The sequence below is a fragment of the Diplotaxodon limnothrissa genome, linkage group LG20 (assembly GCF_057381915.1).
Source record: "Diplotaxodon limnothrissa isolate DT_005_m linkage group LG20, D_limnothrissa_male_GT1.1, whole genome shotgun sequence".
NCBI classification, from domain to species: domain Eukaryota; kingdom Metazoa; phylum Chordata; class Actinopteri; order Cichliformes; family Cichlidae; genus Diplotaxodon; species Diplotaxodon limnothrissa.
Genome location: NC_140615.1, coordinates 12,207,670 through 12,227,736, shown reverse-complemented (window position 1 = coordinate 12,227,736; position 20,067 = coordinate 12,207,670). Strand labels below are relative to the sequence as shown.

The following is a 20,067-nucleotide window of genomic DNA, read 5'->3' as shown; positions in this document are numbered from 1 at the left end:
AGACACAAATAAGCACCAGCCAAAGAAGCCACACAGAGTCACCACATGTCTGCCCTCTATTCCATTTGTCTGTTCTATGCATTATTCATAGTCATCACACTTCATTTAATCTCCCAGCTCTATCTTTCCACCTTGCTGATTTATAAAACAATCATGTGATGACAGTAAGCTCTTTCCACCGCCGGTTCGGTCTGTTCCTTATCCCTTCTGCAGTGGAAAATGCATTTGGCATGAAGTAACAGTTGCCTTGAATGAAGCAGTACTACAAGGTATGCTAGCAGCTTTCTTTCTTTTCGATGGGGTTTCTCTGGAAATGTTAGTCAGGTGTTGTGTTCAGTGGCCTCAGTTGTAATGCGCGTGAATAATCAATATGTGGAACATGAGTACTATATAGCCAGAATACTCTTGGGCTTGCTGCTTTAGGTCCTCTCTCTCTCTTTCTCGCTTTATGTTTCTGGCTGTCTGAGACCAAGGCCAGCCTTTCTCCATCACTTTTGGTCAAACATTAGATAAGGGAAAGAGACACAGTGATCTACAGTCATGGATCCCTGTGGGATTAAATCTCTGCTGTTGTACAAAATTCATCTTGTCTCAGTTCTTTCTTGGCACAAATTCTGCTACAAAAGGTGTTTTCGTTAGGCTTAATGCTATTGAGACAGTAACGTAAAGCCAGTTCTCTGCAGCCTGTAACAATTTCCACAAAGCCAAGGCATATTCCCAATCAGATGCAGTGCTGAGCTTTCTGTTATCTTCAGCCATTTGGCTTCTGCAGGAGCCTGATTATAGTGTGTCCTCTTGCAGATAGAACCAGCTGTGTGAGATACTTGAATACCCTCTGCAGCTATAAGATGACTAAATGTCTCAGTTGTGCACCAGAGTAGAATGTGACAAAAAAAAGACTACAAAAACTGACTGAATAAAGGCAACAAAATGACTAAAAGACAATCAGTACAAAAAACAAAAAAATTATTCTGTTTTGGTTATTGTGAGAGACAACCTAAGGACACGGCGTGGTATTCCATTATTTTGCTGATCTGGCAATAAGGCAAGGACAGCAGTAGACAGATGCTGGCTGCCAGGCTGCTGAGATGTGATTGAGTGGTCTCTTTTAACAGATGTGGGGTCTGTGATAAAGTAAAAGACCGAGTCCTAGTTGGTTTGAGTGTGCCCTATATACTATTCTAAACAACACTTAAAATACAGGCTTACTCAATTAAACACATTTAGAAGATTTTTCAGTGCAGCCTCACTTGATCATGACTGCTTTGCAAGGGTGCAGGTTTTTTATTGGAAAGCGATGGCAAATATTGTTGGTATATCCACACATGCAGGTTAAATGATCTTAGATGTAACTGGGACTCCCAAAAGCTCTCAGTCCTGGTGCTACTGGATCTAAGCGCAGCCTTTGATACAGTAGACCACGCTATTCTTTTAAACAGACTGAAACACACGGTGGGCCTTTCTGGTGCTGTACACAACTGGTTCACTTCCTATCTCTCAGACAGAACTTTTATGGTGAGTATGGATACATGCTCCTCTAAGATCCATAAAATGACTTGTGGTGTGCCTCAAGGGTCAGTTTTAGGCCCTGTACTTTTTAATTTGTGTATGCTCCCTCTTGGCGGTGTCATCAGGAGGCGTGGAGTGAACTTCCACAGTTACGCTGATGACACTCAGCTGTATATCTCCGTGTCTCCTGATGACACCAGACCAATGGATGCTCTTTTTAACTGTATTCTAGATATAAGATCCTGGATGGCAGAGAACTCGGTCCTGAGGCTCAGAGAGAGAAACTCTTGTCTAAATTAGAGGCATTTTCACTATGCCCTTCACTACAAGTGAAAAAACTGGGTGTTATTTTTGACTCTGAGCTTGGTTTTATCCCACATATTAAACATGTAACCAAAATTGGATTTTATCATCTAAAAAATATAGCCAGAGTCCGCCCTATTCTCTCTCGGGCCAACACGGAGATGTTGATGCATGCTTTCATTACCAGTCGCATTAATTACTGTAATGCCCTGCTCTCTGGTCTCCCCAAAAATAATATTTCACCTTTACAACTTTTACAAAACTCTGCAGCTTGTGTGCTGATGAAGACCAGAGGGCGGGCCCACATTACACCGGTTTTAGAATCGCTGCATTGGCTCCCTGTGTGTTTCAGGATCGATTTTAAAGTTCTTTTATTGGTTTTTAAATGTCTTAATGGTCTTGGGCCTTCTTATCTCTCACATTTGGTTTCACCATATGAACCCTCGCGGACCCTGAGGTCCTCTGGTACTGGCCTATTGATTGTCCCTAAAGTCAGGACACATACTCACGGAGAGCCAGCTTTTCAGTGGTATGGTCCTCATCTGTGGAACAGCCTGCCGGAGGAGCTCAGGGCCGCAGAGAACGTACATGTTTTTAAGAACAGGCTCAAGACCCACCTTTTTAATTTAGCTTTCACCTAACGTTTATTTATTTTATGCTTATTTATTCTATCCTGTTATTCTCCATCCATTCGCGTCTGCTTATCCTTTTCAGGGTCGCGGGGGGCGCTGGAGCCTATCCCAGCTGTCATAGGGCGAGAGGCGGGGTACACCCTGGACAGGTCGCCAGTCTGTCGCAGGGCCAACACACAGAGACAGACAACTATTTGCACTCACATTCACTTGCACATTCACACCTATGGGCAATTTGGATTAACCAATTAACCTATCCCCACTAAGTGCATGTCTTTGGACAGTGGGAGGAAGCCGGAGTACCCGGAGAGAACCCACTGTATATAATAACCCCCTGTTATTCTATTTATATTATTAATTTAGGTTTTACCTAATATTTATTGATTTTATTCTTATTCATTTTTTTATCTTCTTACTCTATTTACATTTATACTGTATCCCATTCTTATTTATTTTATCTTTTTATCCTGTATATATCCTTGTTGGGTCATATCTCCAGTGTTTCCTCGGAGGGGGCTCTCTGCACCGGGGCTGTGATCGACCGTGGCTGCTGGGGCTCTGTGGGTCTTCTCAGCCTGGCTGGGGGGCTTCTTTGCCTCCCTCCTGCTGTGTGCCCAGCCTGGAGGCTGCGGTCTGTGACCGGCTTTCTTTAAAAAAACGTTACTGAAAAAACGTTAGTGTGTCCTCCAGTTTAAAAGGAGGCAGAACATCTTGTTTGTTATCAGCATGCAAAAGCTGTCATCTGTGTTGAACAGAGCTGTAGACTTGCACTGATGGCCCTGTTTGGACAGCAGCATTTAGGTAAGAATTTCCATTTCCCATAAAATCTGTTGCTTATTTAAGCAAGACAATGATAACCTATATTCTTTGCCCATTATCACTGGAGGCAGCCTTTCTTCCCCAACCAGGGGAGAGCATTCCACCATTTTCTCACAGGGAACCACATCCTCAGACTTCCTCAGCCTGGCCCATTCACAAAAGGTTTACAGGTTGTTGCAAAAAGAGCTCATGCAAAACAGCAGTATGTATGCCCCGGCCCTATCAGTTTTATATCTGTTGTTGGCACTATTATTTAAAACATAGTCCAGTTAAATATCGCAAAGCAGGCTGAGATGTTCCATTTCTTTGTCCTATTTCTTGCTGAATTACCAGATAACATATGGTTTCTAACACTGAGAGAATTCAGATAAATACTCCTCCGACACTGAGCGTAGTTTTGAGTCAGCATGGGAGCTGCTCTCTTGTTACGTTTCAGCATATGTCATCATTCTGCTGGTGTCGCCTTTGGCCACGGTGGCTGCCGTTCAACAAAAACTACAAGAACTTGATCTGTTACGATGACACATTACACCATAAAGCAACTTTTCTTAAAAGACACATCAACTGAGTATTGTAGCAAAGTGTTTTTCTATAAACTAAAATCCTGTTAAGTGCCTATAGCTAATATCTCTGTAGTATAATGGATGACAACGGTACTTATATATGAAAAGAGTTACTTATAGTGAAGAACTGAGATGGAACTTCATTCAGCTCAGTTCAGTTTCCCTCCTTTTTCTCATCTTGGTTATATTATCAGACTTTGGAAAATCTAACACATGAATGAACAGATCAGATGAGAAGCTTAAGTCAGAAAAATGTTTTCTATATATAGTCTATAAGAAGGGGTATGCACTGGTGTGATGTGCTAAGCAGAGGGTTTTGTGTTTGATGAGGTGGGTTCAGACTCACCATGAAGGGAAAACTCAGCACTGAGCTATTTCAAGCAGGTAGAGGCCCATGTTTGCCTCTTGAGAGAACAGAAGGGGAGAACTGAAGGAGTCTTTACTTAGAAAAAAAAAATCTGCTATCCTCTGTCCCCGTCTTTTTTCTTTTAGGTTTTGCCTACTGCAACTTTAACATGAATGCCCCAGGAAAATTGCACAATTTGATCGACTTGAAAAATTCAGGTTGCTTAGATCTTTGTTATGTAATTATCTTTAACTTGCTAGTTGCATTGCATATCGATCAATCAATCGATCAGCTGATATAGTTGACAAGCCACTCTAAAGCTTTTTGGAAACATTAGAATGGGGGCTTGGCATTCTGATTATTTGTCAAAATACTTTTTGCACATAAAATAGATTTCTCTCTCTTTTTTTTTTCTCCAAATTTTCAACGAGTTATGGATACTGCGAATGCTAAATGCACAGAAAGGCTACCTCTGCGGCTCATAATTAAGACAATGACAGCAGACAGCTACACTTGCAGGGTCACTTGTGTTTGTTTTTGCACGTTGAGTGCCCCAGAAAGCCATCGTCACCCTCAAACATCCCCTGACGGTGTTCACAGAGCGCTCACTGCAGTGCTGGCACTTGTTCTTCAGATGCACTACTTGCTTAGTGAAAAATCCTTACCTCCTTATTTGCTCGCCACGAGTTCGTCGCAGTCTAAATTTAGCGTGATGAGTATGTCTGGGTAGGCAATGTTGTGCTGAGCGAGACAAATCAATGTTTCTTTATCTTCAGCTCAGGAGGAAATGCAGGCTTCTCTGCTTCCAACAGCAGCCCCCTCAACTCGATTGATCAACAGTCACGTTCCCACTGATGTCGTCTGGATCTCGCTGGCAACAAGTGGATGTGTGTGTTTTGTGGCTGTTTGTCAAATGCAAGAGGGAATGTGATTTTCACTGTTTGTGGCTTTTTAGTGGAGGCTGAGGTGCCAGAGATAAAATGATGTAAAAAGAAGAACTGCATGTCTATGAGCTGTGATGCATTCAGTATCAGAGAGTCATCTGTAGTTGAAACATTGACCTTTGACCTTTGTTTATGGCGTAGACTATATATCATCTATATCTACTGGCAGTTTTTATAAAATATAAATTTAGTAAGTTTAATTATAAATCCATAAATGTTTAGCTATGGTAAAATAGGCATCGTGTCTCTGGTTCTTTGTGTCTTTACGTGAATTTTAATTACGACTTCACAGAGTATAAAGTGTAAAAACTTACAACAGAAAATAGTAAAAAATGATCATTGTTGAACTCATAATGAATATAGCAGTGTTTATGTGCCATAGTTACCTAATTTGCATTACCAAATAATGCCTTAAATTTTTTTCCAATGAGGATCTGATGGGACATTCATTTAAAGCATATCAAGACACATAAATAAAAAACAAAAACTCAAAAGTGATGCTCAGGATGTCATAAACACAAGTGGTTTGAAAAGGTGTGGGGTTGTTTTTCAGGATTTGGGCTTGGCCACTTAATTCCAGTGAAAGGAACTCTTAATGTTTCAGCATACCTACATATTTTGGAAAATGTGATACTCAAATCAAATCAAATCAAATCACTTTTATTGTCACATCACATGTGCAGGCACACTGGCACAGCACATGCGAGTGAAATTCTTGTGTGCGAGCCCCACAAGCAACAGAGATGTGCAAACACAACAACACAAACGAGCAAAATACAAGAATGGCCAACCTGAAACTAATAAATATATGTACAATATATAATAGTGTATGCATTTCTGGATGTGTATACTAAATATTTTCCTACGTGTGTGTGTGTGTGTGTGTGTGTGTGTGTGTGTGTGTGTATACACATTTTTACAAATTAAATAGTAAAAAAAAATAAAAATAATAATAATAATAATAATTATAAAATATATAAAATATACAGAGTTGAATATGTGCAAAACAAGTGGCATTTATATACAGTGTGGAGTGCATAATGTTGAAGTTCCAGTAGTGAAGCTGAGGTGTCTATGACGTGTTCAGCAGTCTGATGGCCTGATGGAAAAAGCTGTCTCTCAGTCTGCTGGTACGGGACCGGATGCTGCAGAACCTCCTTCCTGATGGAAGTAGTCTGAACAGTTTATGGCTGGGGTGACTGGAGTCCTTGATGATCCTCCCCGCTTTCCTCAGGCACCGCTTCCTGTAGATGTCTTGGAGGGAGGGAAGCTCACCTCCAATTATCCGTTCAGAGCACCGCACTACTCGCCGGAGAGCTTTGCAGTTGTAGGCGGTGCTGTTGCCATACCAGGTGGTGATGCATCCAGTGAGGATGCTCTCAATGGCACAGTGATAGAAGGTCCTGAGGATGCGGGGGCTCATGCCGAATCTTTTCAGTCTCCTGAGAAAGAAGAGGCGCTGCTGCGCCTTCTTCACTGTTTTGTTTGTGTGTACTGACCACGTAAGATCCTCAGCCAGATGTACTCCAAGGAACCGGAAGCTGCTCACTCTCTCCACAGCAGCGCCGTTGATGGTGATGGGGGTGTGTACTTCTCTGCACCTCCGGAAGTCCACTATCAACTCCTTTGTCTTTGCGACGTTGAGGGTGAGATGGTTGTCTTGACACCAGTGGGTCAGGGCGCTGACCTCCTCCCTGTAAGCCGTCTCATCACCGTTGGTGATAAGACCCACCACTGTAGTGTCGTCCGCAAACTTCACAATGATGTTGGAGCTGTTAGTGGCTGTGCAGTCGTAGGTGTAGAGTGAGTACAGGAGAGGGCTCAGTACACAGTACTCCCAGGTTTGTGGGAACAGTTTGGAACAGAAGAATTTGACTGGCCTGCACAGAGTCCTGAGCTTACCCTGACAGAAAACCGTTGGGATGAATTAGAGCAGAGACTTCGATTTAGGCCTTCTCATCCAGCTTCAGTGTCTGACCTCACAAATGTACTTCTGGAAGAATGTTCCAGAACATTTGAAGCTATAGCTGCAAAGGATGGGCTGACATCATATTTACACCCTATAGATTAGGAATGGGATGCCACTTAAGTTCATATGTGTGTAAAGGCAGACGAGCAAATACTTTTGGCAATATAGTGTTTGTGCTTTCTTACAGAGTTGGGAAGCTAAGACTTTGCATAGCATAGCATAGCTTAGCATAAAGACTGTCTTGATGCTATGCTAAGTCATGAAAACCTTTTATATGGTCATTGGTAAAGACAAGAAAACAGCTAATCCAGTCTTGGCCCAACTCGACGAAGCATGTTTAGATAACAAATCTCAGTTTGTTAACCCTTCCAGAGGGAAACGTTGGGTTTTCTGTTCCAGAGTTAACTTCGACTCTGAGTCTGATGAGCTGACTGACAGCCTGATTCATTTACTCATTCACAAAGTTGCTGTCTGTAGGGGAGCAAATTAATTTGCAGATGTTTTTACAAGCACTGTTAAATGTTTGCTATCTGCTGCAATTATATCCCAGATTTATAATCAGTGCAGAATAAAATCTATATAGTCTATTTCTAACTCTGTGGACAGTCATACAGCTGTCAGACTGTTGTTTTCTTTGCACTGCAAACATTTACTGCAAATTAGCAAGCAAGTGATTTATTTATACAGCACTTTCAGAACAACTCCCAGCTGAACACAACGTGCTGTACACTTGACATGCCAGAAATGGCATGTGACACAATTATTATAAGAATCACTGTTTAAATAAAAAATATCTGTTTAGTATTATACAGTCATATTTGAAATCTCCTCACAAGACCTTACTTAGTCTGTATATCTGAATTTGCCTCCCATTTGGACCATGATCTGTGTGTATGTCCTATATAATGAAGAGATAGAAATGACTGTCTAGAAGCTGTGCTTATGGTAAAATTATAGATAATCGAGTATCTGTAGGGACTAATTGTTTGATTGCTTTAGGAGGCAAGTCCTGTTACCTTCTTTTATCAGCAAGAGTCCTCATCAGAAAGTACTAATGAGCTGGGCAAGGTCAAGTCAGCAAATCTGCATAACCTGATCCCCAATTACAAATGCAGCTAGCTATCTATGTAGCCTTTTCCTCCGTAACATTTAGTTTCAGTGACTATACTTAGAGGAACTAATGTGATCCGAATGTAAACTGTAAGTTTTGAGCAGCATATTAATCATTGTTAAAACATGGAGCTCGTTAATGTGTTATTTCTTACTGCTGTCATAAGTGTAATATCATAGCTTTTTTGTTGTAAGCTTGCAAGCTGACTTTGGTAATAACATTTTTAAAGGAATATATCATTATCATGGCTAGGTTAGTTTATATAAAGACAAGAATCAGACTGAAAAAATGCATAATAAATGATGTTCCATCTAAAATGCAGTTTAACTGGACTCAGTGTGCTGAAATCATTTCTTGGCAGTATGCGTTGATGTTCTGCTTGGCAATATCATAGATGTAAGTACATAAGACTCCAGGAAGAGTTAATTTATGGGATCAAGTGGATTAATGAGTTTTGAATAATGAGTAAGTGTTGCCTTTGTGTGCTATAATCCATAAGCAGTGTTGGTTTTCACCTGGTGAAATTATAAATCAAAATGACAAGTTATGGAAATGCCATCACCTCCCCAGTGATCACAAATGGCTATGAAAAGCAAGAAGGATTGAGTTATTCTTTTCTGCATTTCTCACACATGTAGATGTCATACAACACGCAATAGTACAACAACACTCTTTTTTTGAGAAAGACTTATAAAAAGGTGTTTTGTTAGCCCTGGGCGTTTTTTGAATAACTCTGAAGCTTTTTTTTAAAGGGCAGGCATATTCAAAAAGTAGTTACCGGGTGATCAGGAGAGGCATCTCTTACTACTGTCACATCTGAAACACTGCCGACTTATAGGCAAGGCAAGGCAAGGCAAGTTTATTTATAGCACAATTCAACAACAAGGTGATTCAAAGTGCTTTACAGAGACATTAAAAAACAAAAACAATAAAAAGCATGATTTCAAATTGATTAAAAAAACAGTAGATAAAATCAGTAGTTAAAATATAAGTTTTGAAATTTAAAAGTGTGGATTTGGTGCTTTATTCAAATGCAGCTGAGAACAGGTGAGTCTTCAACCTGGATTTAAATAAACTGAGTGTTTCAGCTGATCTGAGGCTTTCTGGGAGTTTGTTCCAGATATAAGGAGCATAAAAGCTGAATGCAGCTTCTCCGTGTCTGGTTCTGACTCTGGGAACTGATAAAAAACCGGATCCAGATGACCCGAGGGATCTTGAAGGTTCATACTGGGTCAGGAGGACACTGATGTATTTTGGTCCTAAACCATTCAGAGCTTTATAGACCAGTATCAGAACTTTAAAGTCTATCCTCTGACGGACAGGCAGCCAGTGTAAAGACCTCAGAGCTGGACTGATGTGGTCCACTTTTTTGGTCTTAGTGAGGACTCGAGCAGCAGAGTTCTGAATGAGCTGTAGTTGTCTGACTGATTTTTTAGGTAGACCTGTAAAGATGCTGTTACAGTAATCAAGCCTACAAAAGATGAATGCACGGACTAGTTTTTCCAGGTCCTGTTGAGACATCAGATCTTTTATCCTTGATATATTCGTAAGGTGATAGTAAGCTGATTTTGTTATTGTCTTAATGTGTTTTTCTAAGTTTAGGTCTGCATCCATCACTACACCCAAATTTCTCGCCTGGTTTGTGGTTTTTAGGTGTATAGATTGAAGTTTGCTGGTGACCTGTAATCGTTTTTCTTTGGCACCAAAGACTATTACCTCAGTTTTGTTTTTGTTTAGCGGGAGAAAATTGTGGCACAACCAGTCATTAATTTCCTCGATGCATTTACCAAGAGCCTGTACAGGGCCTCGGTCTCCTGGTAACATTGTGATATATATTTGTGTGTCATCTGCATAGCTGTGATAGTTTATTTTGTTGTTCTTTATAATCTGTGCCAGTGGGAGCATGTAAATGTTAAACAGATGGGGTCCCAAGATGGAACCTTGGGGAACTCCACATGTGATACTTGTCTGCTCAGATGTGAAGTTACCTATTGATACAAAGTATTTCCTGTTTTCTAAGTATGTTTTGAACCAGTTTAGTACAGTTCCTGAAAGACCTGTCCAGTTCTCCAGTCGTTTGAGTAATATGTTGTGGTCAACTGTATCAAATGCTGCACTGAGATCCAGCAAAACTAAGACTGACATTTTTCCACTGTCTGTATTCAGACATATGTCATTAAACACTTTGGTCAGAGCAGTTTCAGTGCTGTGGTTCTGTCTAAAATCTGACTGGAAGGCATCGTAGCAATTATTCTGTTTTAAGAAGTAATTGAGCTGTTGAGAAACTGCTTTTTCAATGATCTTACTTAAAAATGGGAGATTTGAGACCGGCCTGTAGTTGTTCATTTGTGTCTTGTCAAGATTGTCCTTTTTCAGTATAGGTTTTATTACAGCAGTTTTTAGTGGTTCTGGAAACACACCTGACATGAAAGAAAAGTTGACGATCTGTAACAGGTCTGACTCTAAAGTCTTTGAGACCTTTTTGAAAAAACGTGTTGGCAGGACATCTAAACAGCAAGAGGAGGAGTTCAGTTGGCCTAAGATGTCCTCCAGGTCTTTGCTGTTAATAGGGTGAAACTGTTTGATGGTGTTTAAACAGTTTTTCAGTGGACACAGTACATATCCTGAATATGCTGTTGATGCTTGTCTAATCTTTTGGATTTTGTCTGTGAAGAATTTGGCAAAGTCATTGCAGGCCATGGTCGAATGAAGTTCAGCTGCCACTGACACAGGAGGGTTTGTTAGCCTGTCAACTGTAGAAAATAAGACCCGAGCATTATGGCTGTTTTTAGTGATGATGTCAGAGAAGTAGGACCTCCTTGCACTCCTCAGTTGTAAATTATAATTGTGAAGTTTCTCTTTATAGATGTCATAATGAACCTGGAGGTTTGTTTTTCTCCATCTGCGCTCAGCTTTCCTACACTCTCTTTTTTCATTTTTCTCCATGGAGACTTTTTCCTTCCAGAGATAACCTTCACCTTAATGGGAGCAATAGTGTCCATTACATTTAACATTTTAGCATTGAAGCTATTGACGAGCTCATTGACTGACCCTCTGGACAGGCCAGGTGTTAATGGGAAGACCTGGTTAAAGATCTCACTACTGTATTCAGTTATACACCGTTTTGTGATCACTGCTGTTGATATATTTGTGTGGGCTGAAATTTTACTTTCAAAGAAAATACAGTAATGATCAGACAGGCCCACATCAGACACAGTAACCTTCAAAATGCTCAGGACTTGGAGATCAGTAGGTCAAGAGTGTGTCCTCTATTATGTGTGGCCTCTGTGACATGCTGAGTCAGCCCAAAGTTGAGTGAGTGTTACTCAGGTCTTTAGTCCCTTTGTCCTGAGGGTTGTCCACATGGATGTTAAAATCCCCAACAATAATTACACAGTCGAAATCAACACAGATCACAGACAGCAGTTCACTGAGATCATTAAAAAAGTCTGTGCAGTATTTGGAAGGCCTGTAAACATTAAGAAACACAACTTTGGATGGGGCCTTCAGCTGTAAAGCCACATATTCAAAAGACTGAAAACTTCCAGGAGATAGTTGCTTACATTGAAATGATTCATTAAATAAGACAGCAACCCCTCCTCCTCTCCTGCTCACCCTGGCCTCACTGATAAAACTGTAGTTAGGAGGGGTCGTCTCGATGAGAACAGCTCCACTGTTACTTTGGTCCAACCAAGTTTCAGTTAAAAACATAAAATCAAGGCTGTGCTCAGTGATTAAATCATTAATTAAAAATGTTTTCCCAGCTAAAGATCTAACGTTTAATAAAGCCAACTTAAGTGTTTTAGAAGTATTTTTTGCCCCCTTGTGTTTGGGAGCAGTCTGTGGCACACAAGGTATGTTTACTATATTTAAAGATCTTTTAGAGTGCCGCTCTCTGTGTTTTGACCAGGCCACATGTCTCAGTGGAAAAGTCACCACTGCCTTAATCCTCGCAGCCCGGACCCTCCACACATCACACATCAGACTGTGGAGACAGAGCATGAAGGTGGTAAGGAGGAACTAAGGGGGGCAAGGCTGGGCAATGTAACTTCGATTGCTCTGTTGAAGGCGACACTGTATAGACACCGTAAAAGACAGATGTAGCTCCTGTGGTGTCAGCTATTGGTTTCTGAAGTGCTGTCCTGAAATCCAATTGGTTGCCGGAAAATGGATAAGACAAGGAGGGGTAGGTCTGACTGTGAAACCACACACTCATTGGCTAACAATTTGCGATGGACATTTGCAGAGAACAACTGCATGATGTAAAAAGATTTGCCTTTGCGCTGTCAAGTGGACTGATTTGATCCAATCGACGCTTCAGTTTACTACGAGGTTTACATACAGGTTTCACTTGGCATTTGGAACCATTTGGAATATTAGTGTTTTGATGATGAATTATTCATAGTAATATTAAATGGCAACCTTCCTCTCACAGTCACATCTTCTGTCAGACATAAACAGGGTTCTAACATCTACACCTACACAATGACCATCTGTCTCAGTGTGCATAAGTGAAGATAGGTAACAGTTTGATTAGCAGTGCAAACTTACAAAAATATGGGAATAAACTGCAGTTATACCTGATTCCAAAAATACCTACTGTGACCCTATTGAACTACTTTCAAATTTGAGTTGAGTAAACAGTGCATGGATGACTTCATCACTACCACAGATGAGACTGTTTTTATTATATAATGGCTCATTTGAATAATACATAAATATTTTCACTTTTATCCCAGCCTCCTTCTCCAGCCAACACTTTTCCAGTTTCTGCTGTGCACCGCTTCAAAAATGAGTTAAATACAAATACAATCTTGCATCATGATTTTTATTAGCTGATGTTCAGTAAAATGTATATAATCATACATTCATGCCAAATAATTATAGAACAAAAACATAAAAAAAAAACCACACGAGTTGAATTTTTCATTGGGCCACTGAACTGAGCAGCAATTTATTTATCTTTGTGTTAACCAAAGCACAAAAATCTTAAAGTGCTGCATTCAATAACATAATAAGAACCACACAGCCCTTCAAAGAACTCCCTAGCTCAGTAACACTTGCCTTGTACTTCTTGTGCCCAAGCAAGTAATCAGAAGCCAGGCATGTGTGCTCTGCCCCAAAATAGGCCTCCTTTGCTTTGAGATTTGCTTTATCTTTCTTGTATAATAAAAAAATTGTTCTTTCAGTGAACTCATTCTTGCCTGGAAGCTGTAGGTAATCAGTGTACAGTATATTTAGTATATTTAGGTGCACTGTACAGTTTTTCAGTGATGTAGTCCTTGTGGATGGAGTTCTCAAAGGGGGGGCAGTTGCTGCTAAGAGATGCTTCTTTGTATTCAAGCAGAATAAATGAACCTTAATGATCCAATGAGCTGTACTTGATCTTTACTTTACAGGTCTTCTTGAAGAGGCCAACTTTACATGAATCAAAGAGAATCAATTAGGCTGGAAAAGACCTTGAATCTAACAGTGGTCACAAAAGTGTGCTGATCTTGAAAGACCTTATCTCTCTCTCCACACACACACACACACACACACACACACACACACACACACACACACACACACACACACACACACATATATTACTGATTTAATGTTCATGAATTGCAAAGTCAATCTTAGGGACACGTGTCTATTCACTAGTGATATTTGAGAAGAAACTGATACATTTTTAAAAGATATGTATATTTTTTGTATTAGCCCTGTGACAGGCTGGTGACCTATCAACAGAGATGGGCAGTAACGCGTTACTTGTAACGCGTTACTGTAATCTGATTACTTTTTTCAAGTAACGCATAAAGTAAGGGATTACTATTGCAAAATCGGTAATTAGATTACCGTTACTTTCCCGTAGGAACGCTGCGTTACTGCGTTACTAAAACCGTGATTTTTTTTGCGAGAATGTCTCATGACAGTGACGTAAGCAAGTGCGACGTTGGTGACAGCAGCTGTGTGCAGATCAACAATGGATAATATATCGAGTGCGGGAGAGAGTATGAGCGTGCAGCGTTTAAAGTGTGGAAGTACTGACCTTACTTTGAGTTTGATTTCATAAAAAGTGACAAAAACATTAGCGTCCATCGTGCGTGGGAAGAAAACTTCTTTTTACAGCGAAAAAAACCCCTAAACTTCCGAGCAAGCACCGAGTAGCTACGACGTGATGGGAAACTCACAGAGACACTCGCGCGGATTCTTCAACTGACCGCAGCACACCTACACCAGGGTAACCCTCCGCCTACCCTGCTCCTGCTTTACAGGTGAAAATAGAGCAAAAGGACCGCTGAGTCTTTGACTTTATTTATTTTCTGCTGTGTTTTACTTGCATCTGTTTGAAAGAGTGAGTGAAAACACAAAAAATATTTTATTTTATGTGCTGGAATGTGTAGAAAATAGGTTTAAATGTTAAACTAATTTATTCAAGTCAGAGAATGTTGCATATAATTAAATGTTTTGCTTGATGCATAAAGTTAAAAGATTAAAACTAATAAAACAAGTTAAAAAAAGAGACTTTTCCATTTGATTACATTTTGTATGATGGATTATGTAGAAAAAGTAGAATTGGGCTGAAAGATCTATCACTTTATCACCTCTTCAGGTTGTAAATCGTGTTTTTAAAAAGTAACTAAGTAACTAAGTAACTAAGTAATTAATTACTTTTGAAAATAAGTAATCAGTAAAGTAACGGGATTACATTTTGGGGGGAGTAATCAGTAATTAATTACTGATTACTTTTTTCAAGTAACTTGACCAACACTGCCTATCAAGACTCCATCTTTCGCACCACCCTGAATTTGATAAGGGGGAGAAAATGGATGGATGGATGGTAATCTGTGTATTCCACATATGCCATAAAGACGATGATAGTTAGATTGAAATATCCTGTTGGCCTGTAGCTGAAATCCAATAGTCAGATTTGATGACTATTTAGTTCTTATGACAATAATACATTAATAATTTGCTTTTCTGAAATCTGATACTGGTTGTTGTGTTCAAATAATTAATTGAACCAAGTAATTTGATAAATTGTGTGTTAAATACCTAATCATCACATCAGATTTAGATATTTGGTCGGCAATGCTGATACAAATTTTCAGCCAAGACCTGAGCGAGAGCAGGAGATTAAGAGTGCAGCAGATTGATGAGCAGTTAGGTACAGAGGGTGCACACAATCATCAGGGACAACACAACAAACAGCAAAGGCAGACTGACAATATATACCCTCACAGGATAACAAGGGGAGATATAACAGGAGGGATGCACAACTGGAACTGGAAAAATGAACTAACACAAACATATTCAAACTTATATGTTATTAGTTCTCAGAACATTTGATATTAATTCTACCGTGAAACAGCTTTAAAAGGGTGGAATTATCAAGAGAAAAATCCAACAATTTCTAGGCTTGTTTTCAGATACTAGCAATACCACTGCTTAAAACACAAGAAAACTAATGTGAGTAATGTGATCTAACAGGATGAACTTTACTGGCAGACTACAGATATAATGTAGTGTGTAGCAAAAGCTTTCACAGCCCGTTCACTATTACTAAGTAAGACTTGACTGCTGAAGTCATCATTGATATATGATATGACAACAATGACCTCAGTCTGACTTACCAAAGTAAAAATGTACAGAATTGTGGGTTTAGAGGTGAAAGTGCTTGTTGTTAAATATTTTAGGCCTTTGAGGAAGAGTAACAAAGATATCATAAAGAACCAATCAGAAAAAAGCTTATTTATGGGCTTCACTGTAGCCACACGATTGATCTTTGCTGCTTCATTCTGATTGGCTGACGGCCAAATATCACTGCCAGGAATGGACGTGAACTGCAGCAGGAAGTTCAGATAAATTGCATTTAGGAAAAAAAATCAAGGGTGAGCCTTGATGAGGAGTGGTGAGAACTGAATGAAGCACAGAAGGAAAGACTTTATGCTCACACGGATTCAACATGTTTTACTAGTGATGTCAGCGTTAAGCTTTCTTGCTTCTGAATGGAGGACGGTATCCACCTTACCTGCATTGTTACTCACGCTGACCTATTTTAAATTTTAGAATTATTTGAGAAGATTTTTACGGATATGTGCAAACCTCAGTTTACTCATGTGGATACAAACGTACCAAATTGATTCCGGGCCTTGTTAGTGTTAAGTGCTACGCAGAGATACACATAGTCCGTTCTGTGTTTCTGAGCTGGACTTTTGCCCTTCTTCATTTTTAAAGCTGCACAAACACATTTGTTTGTATTAATAATGGATGAAGTGACGGGACGAAGTGTGTAACGGAAAGGTGACACTTGCAGAGATAAACCTGACAAGAATTGTCACTTTACAGTTCAAATCCACTCTATTCCACTTTTGGCCTTTTAGAGCATGCTCTTCCTGTGGTCTTCTTTTCCAGCTGTGGGGGGCAGTTGAATGATTTCTGACCAATACCAAACAGCACACGGAGAAAGAAACTAGAAGCAGCTGGTGAATGCAGTGGAGCTTTTAGCAGAGAGTGAGACAACTGAAGTAAATAGATTAGAAACACATTATCCAGCAGCCACCCTCTGATGTCTTTACTTTTTCAAGCCAACTGATACAATAATAAATATATTACTTAGTAATATACAGTTTCAAACTCTGGCCCCGTCTCTGTGTATTCTGTGTAAATGCAACATTTTCTGAACCTTTTTATCCCAATCAGCTCACATGATAACAATTATAATAATAACATCTCATACTATCCATTGGTAAATGAAATTATTTTTGCATCTATATATTGGAATGATAATGGGCTCAGCAAATACCTACTGCCATTCTACAGTATCTCTAAGTATGATTGATGTTGCCTATGGCTCTAACTTTTATAATCCTGCACTGTCCTGGGTATCAGGTTTCATGAGGCACTTTCCATTTGCTCTGCTCTGGATTTCTTCCAGCAGATCATTTCTTTTTTTTCTTCTTTTTAATTCTTCTGTTTGTTTGTTTTTTTTAATTACTAGTGAAACTGACATAACAGATTTAGGTGGTCTATTATAGTTCCCAATCACCTTATTCTCCAACATACAGTGGGGCAAAAAAGTATTTAGTCAGCCACCGATTGTGCAAGTTCCCCCACTTAAAATGATGACAGAGGTCAGTAATTTGCACCAGAGGTACACTTCAACTGTGAGAGACAGAATGTGAAAAAAAAATCCATGAATCCACATGGTAGGATTTGTAAAGAATTTATTCGTAAATCAGGGTGGAAAATAAGTATTTGGTCACCTCAAACAAGGAAAATCTCTGGCTCTCACAGACCTGTAACGTCTTCTGTAAGAAGCTTTTCTGTCCCCCACTCGTTACCTGTATGAATGGCTCCTGTTTGAACTCATCATCTGTATAAAAGACACCTGTCCACAGCCTCAAACAGTCAGACTCCAAACGCCGCCATGGCCAAGACCAAAGAGCTTTCGAAGGACACCAGGAAAAGTATTGTAGACCTGCACCAGACTGGGAAGAGTGAATCTACAATAGGCAAGCAGCTTGGTGTGAAAAAATCAACTGTGGGAGCAATCATCAGAAAATGGAAGACATACAAGACCACTGATAATCTCCCTCGATCTGGGGCTCCACGCAAGATCTCATCCCGTGGGGTCAAAATGATCATGAGAACGGTGAGCAAAGATCCCAGAACCACACGGGGGGACCTGGTGAATGACCTGCAGAGAGCTGGGACCAAAGTAACAAAGGTCACCATCAGTAACACACTACAACGGCAGGGAATCAAATCCCGCAGTGCCAGACGTGTTCCGCTGCTGAAGCCAGTGCATGTCCAGGCCCGTCTGAAGTTTGCCAGAGAGCACATGGATGATACAGCAGAGGATTGGGAGAATGTCATGTGGTCAGATGGAACCAAAGTAGAACTTTTTGGTATAAACTCAACTCGTCGTGTTTGGAGGAAGAAGAATACTGAGTTGCATCCCAAGAACACCATACCTACTGTGAAGCATGGGGGTGGAAACATCATGCTATGGGGCTGTTTTTCTGCCAAGGGGACAGGACGACTGATCCGTGTTAAGGACAGAATGAATGGGGCCATGTATCGTGAGATTTTGAGCCAAAACCTCCTTCCATCAGTGAGAACTTTGAAGATGAAACGAGGCTGGGTCTTCCAACATGACAATGATCCAAAACACACCGCCTGGGAAACAAAGGAGTGGCTCCGTAAGAAGCATTTGAAAGTCCTGGAGTGGCCTAGCCAGTCTCCAGACCTCAACCCCATAGAAAATCTGTGGCGGGAGTTGAAAGTCCGTGTTGCTCGGCGACAGCCCCAAAACATCACTGCTCTCGAGAAGATCTGCATGGAGGAATGGGCCAAAATACCAGCTACTGTGTGTGCAAACCTGGTAAAGACCTATAGTAAACGTTTGACCTCTGTTATTGCCAACAAAGGTTATGTTACAAAGTATTGAGTTGTATTTTTGTTATTGACCAAATACTTATTTTCCACCCTGATTTACGAATAAATTCTTTACAAATCCTACCATGTGGATTCATGGATTTTTTTTTCACATTCTGTCTCTCACAGTTGAAGTGTACCTCTGGTGCAAATTACTGGCCTCTGTCATCATTTTAGGTGGGGGAACTTGCACAATCGGTGGCTGACTAAATACTTTTTTGCCCCACTGTAAGTGAGGTCAGGACCTGCCGAGGCTCTCATCTGAGTATCTCTTGTGCAGCAAAATTCATATGCAAGACCATCATTTAACTATTTTATCCAAATGAATCCCCTTTAATAATATCTAATCAGGATTTTATCTGTTGTGCAATGACTAGCCTTAAGTATTTTCCCCAAGTTTAGGATAAAAGCATCAACAGTTTTTCTGCAATTTATATCAACATAAATTCTCATAAAAAAAAAAAAAAGCAATCCCGCTAATGACTCTGACAGAAAGCAGATAGAGTGGCTCAGCTGAGATTAGATGTAGAGATTAGACTCTGTCTAATAAGGGCGGGGTACTAAGGCTGGTTGGATGGCTTGTCAGCTGATATAATTCACTGTTCAGAGGTTTGTACACTTTCATACAAACATGTTCAAAATGTACAAAATTAGCTTTAACTGACTACCATGGTGATACCGATTACTCTGAACTGGACCTGTCACGGTCTGCGGAGGCAGACCGTGCGGAAATGTGTGTGGTGGACCCAGGAGCGAACACAAGCGAGGATGCAGGAGTGGAGTTAAACAAAAGCGAGCCTTTTATTCTGGCTGATGAAAGGAACAAAACAGAGTGAGGGCAGCATAAGAGTAATAGTTCAAACAGAAACCTAAACTGGACATAAACTAAGGAAAAGCTATGGCTGGAGATACGGAACACAGGGGGTGGTAACACAGACGACGTGACACAGACTACATGAAACACAGAGACTAAATACACAAGAGGGATGATCAGGGGAAGTGGCCACACATGGGAACACAGCTGACACAGATAAACATAACAAGACATGGCAGGAGTAAACAACACTGACGGGAGACTGTCAAAGTAAAACAGGAAGTACACAGGTGCAAACAGGAGGAGAGAGAGAGCACGGGCATAGTGGGCTGGGGAAACATGGAATGAAACAAGGAGGGGAGATGAGGGCTCACAGATACATAGAGGGGCACACAGGGGATAAAAGTCACAAGGGGAAGTCAAATAAGGAACACCACAACAGGACAACTTAGGAAACATGGCCTAAATAAGGAACGAAATACAAAAATACAAGAAACTAAGAATACTGGGCCCACATGGCCCAGGACCATGACAGGACCAAAAAAAAATATCTACACATGGATCTATCAGGTGTAACAGTGACTTACCCTAAATAAGAGAGTAGAAGCAATAACTTTACTTTGTCTCAT

The 20,067-nt window shown here is 40.4% G+C and overlaps 1 protein-coding gene across 2 annotated transcripts in view; it reads left to right on the top strand.

The window, feature by feature from the left end:
* Positions 1–20,067, top strand: part of LOC146610650 (potassium voltage-gated channel subfamily KQT member 2-like) — a 39,253-nt gene that overhangs the window by 1,753 nt on the left and 17,433 nt on the right. The gene's annotated exons all lie outside the window — the stretch shown is intronic.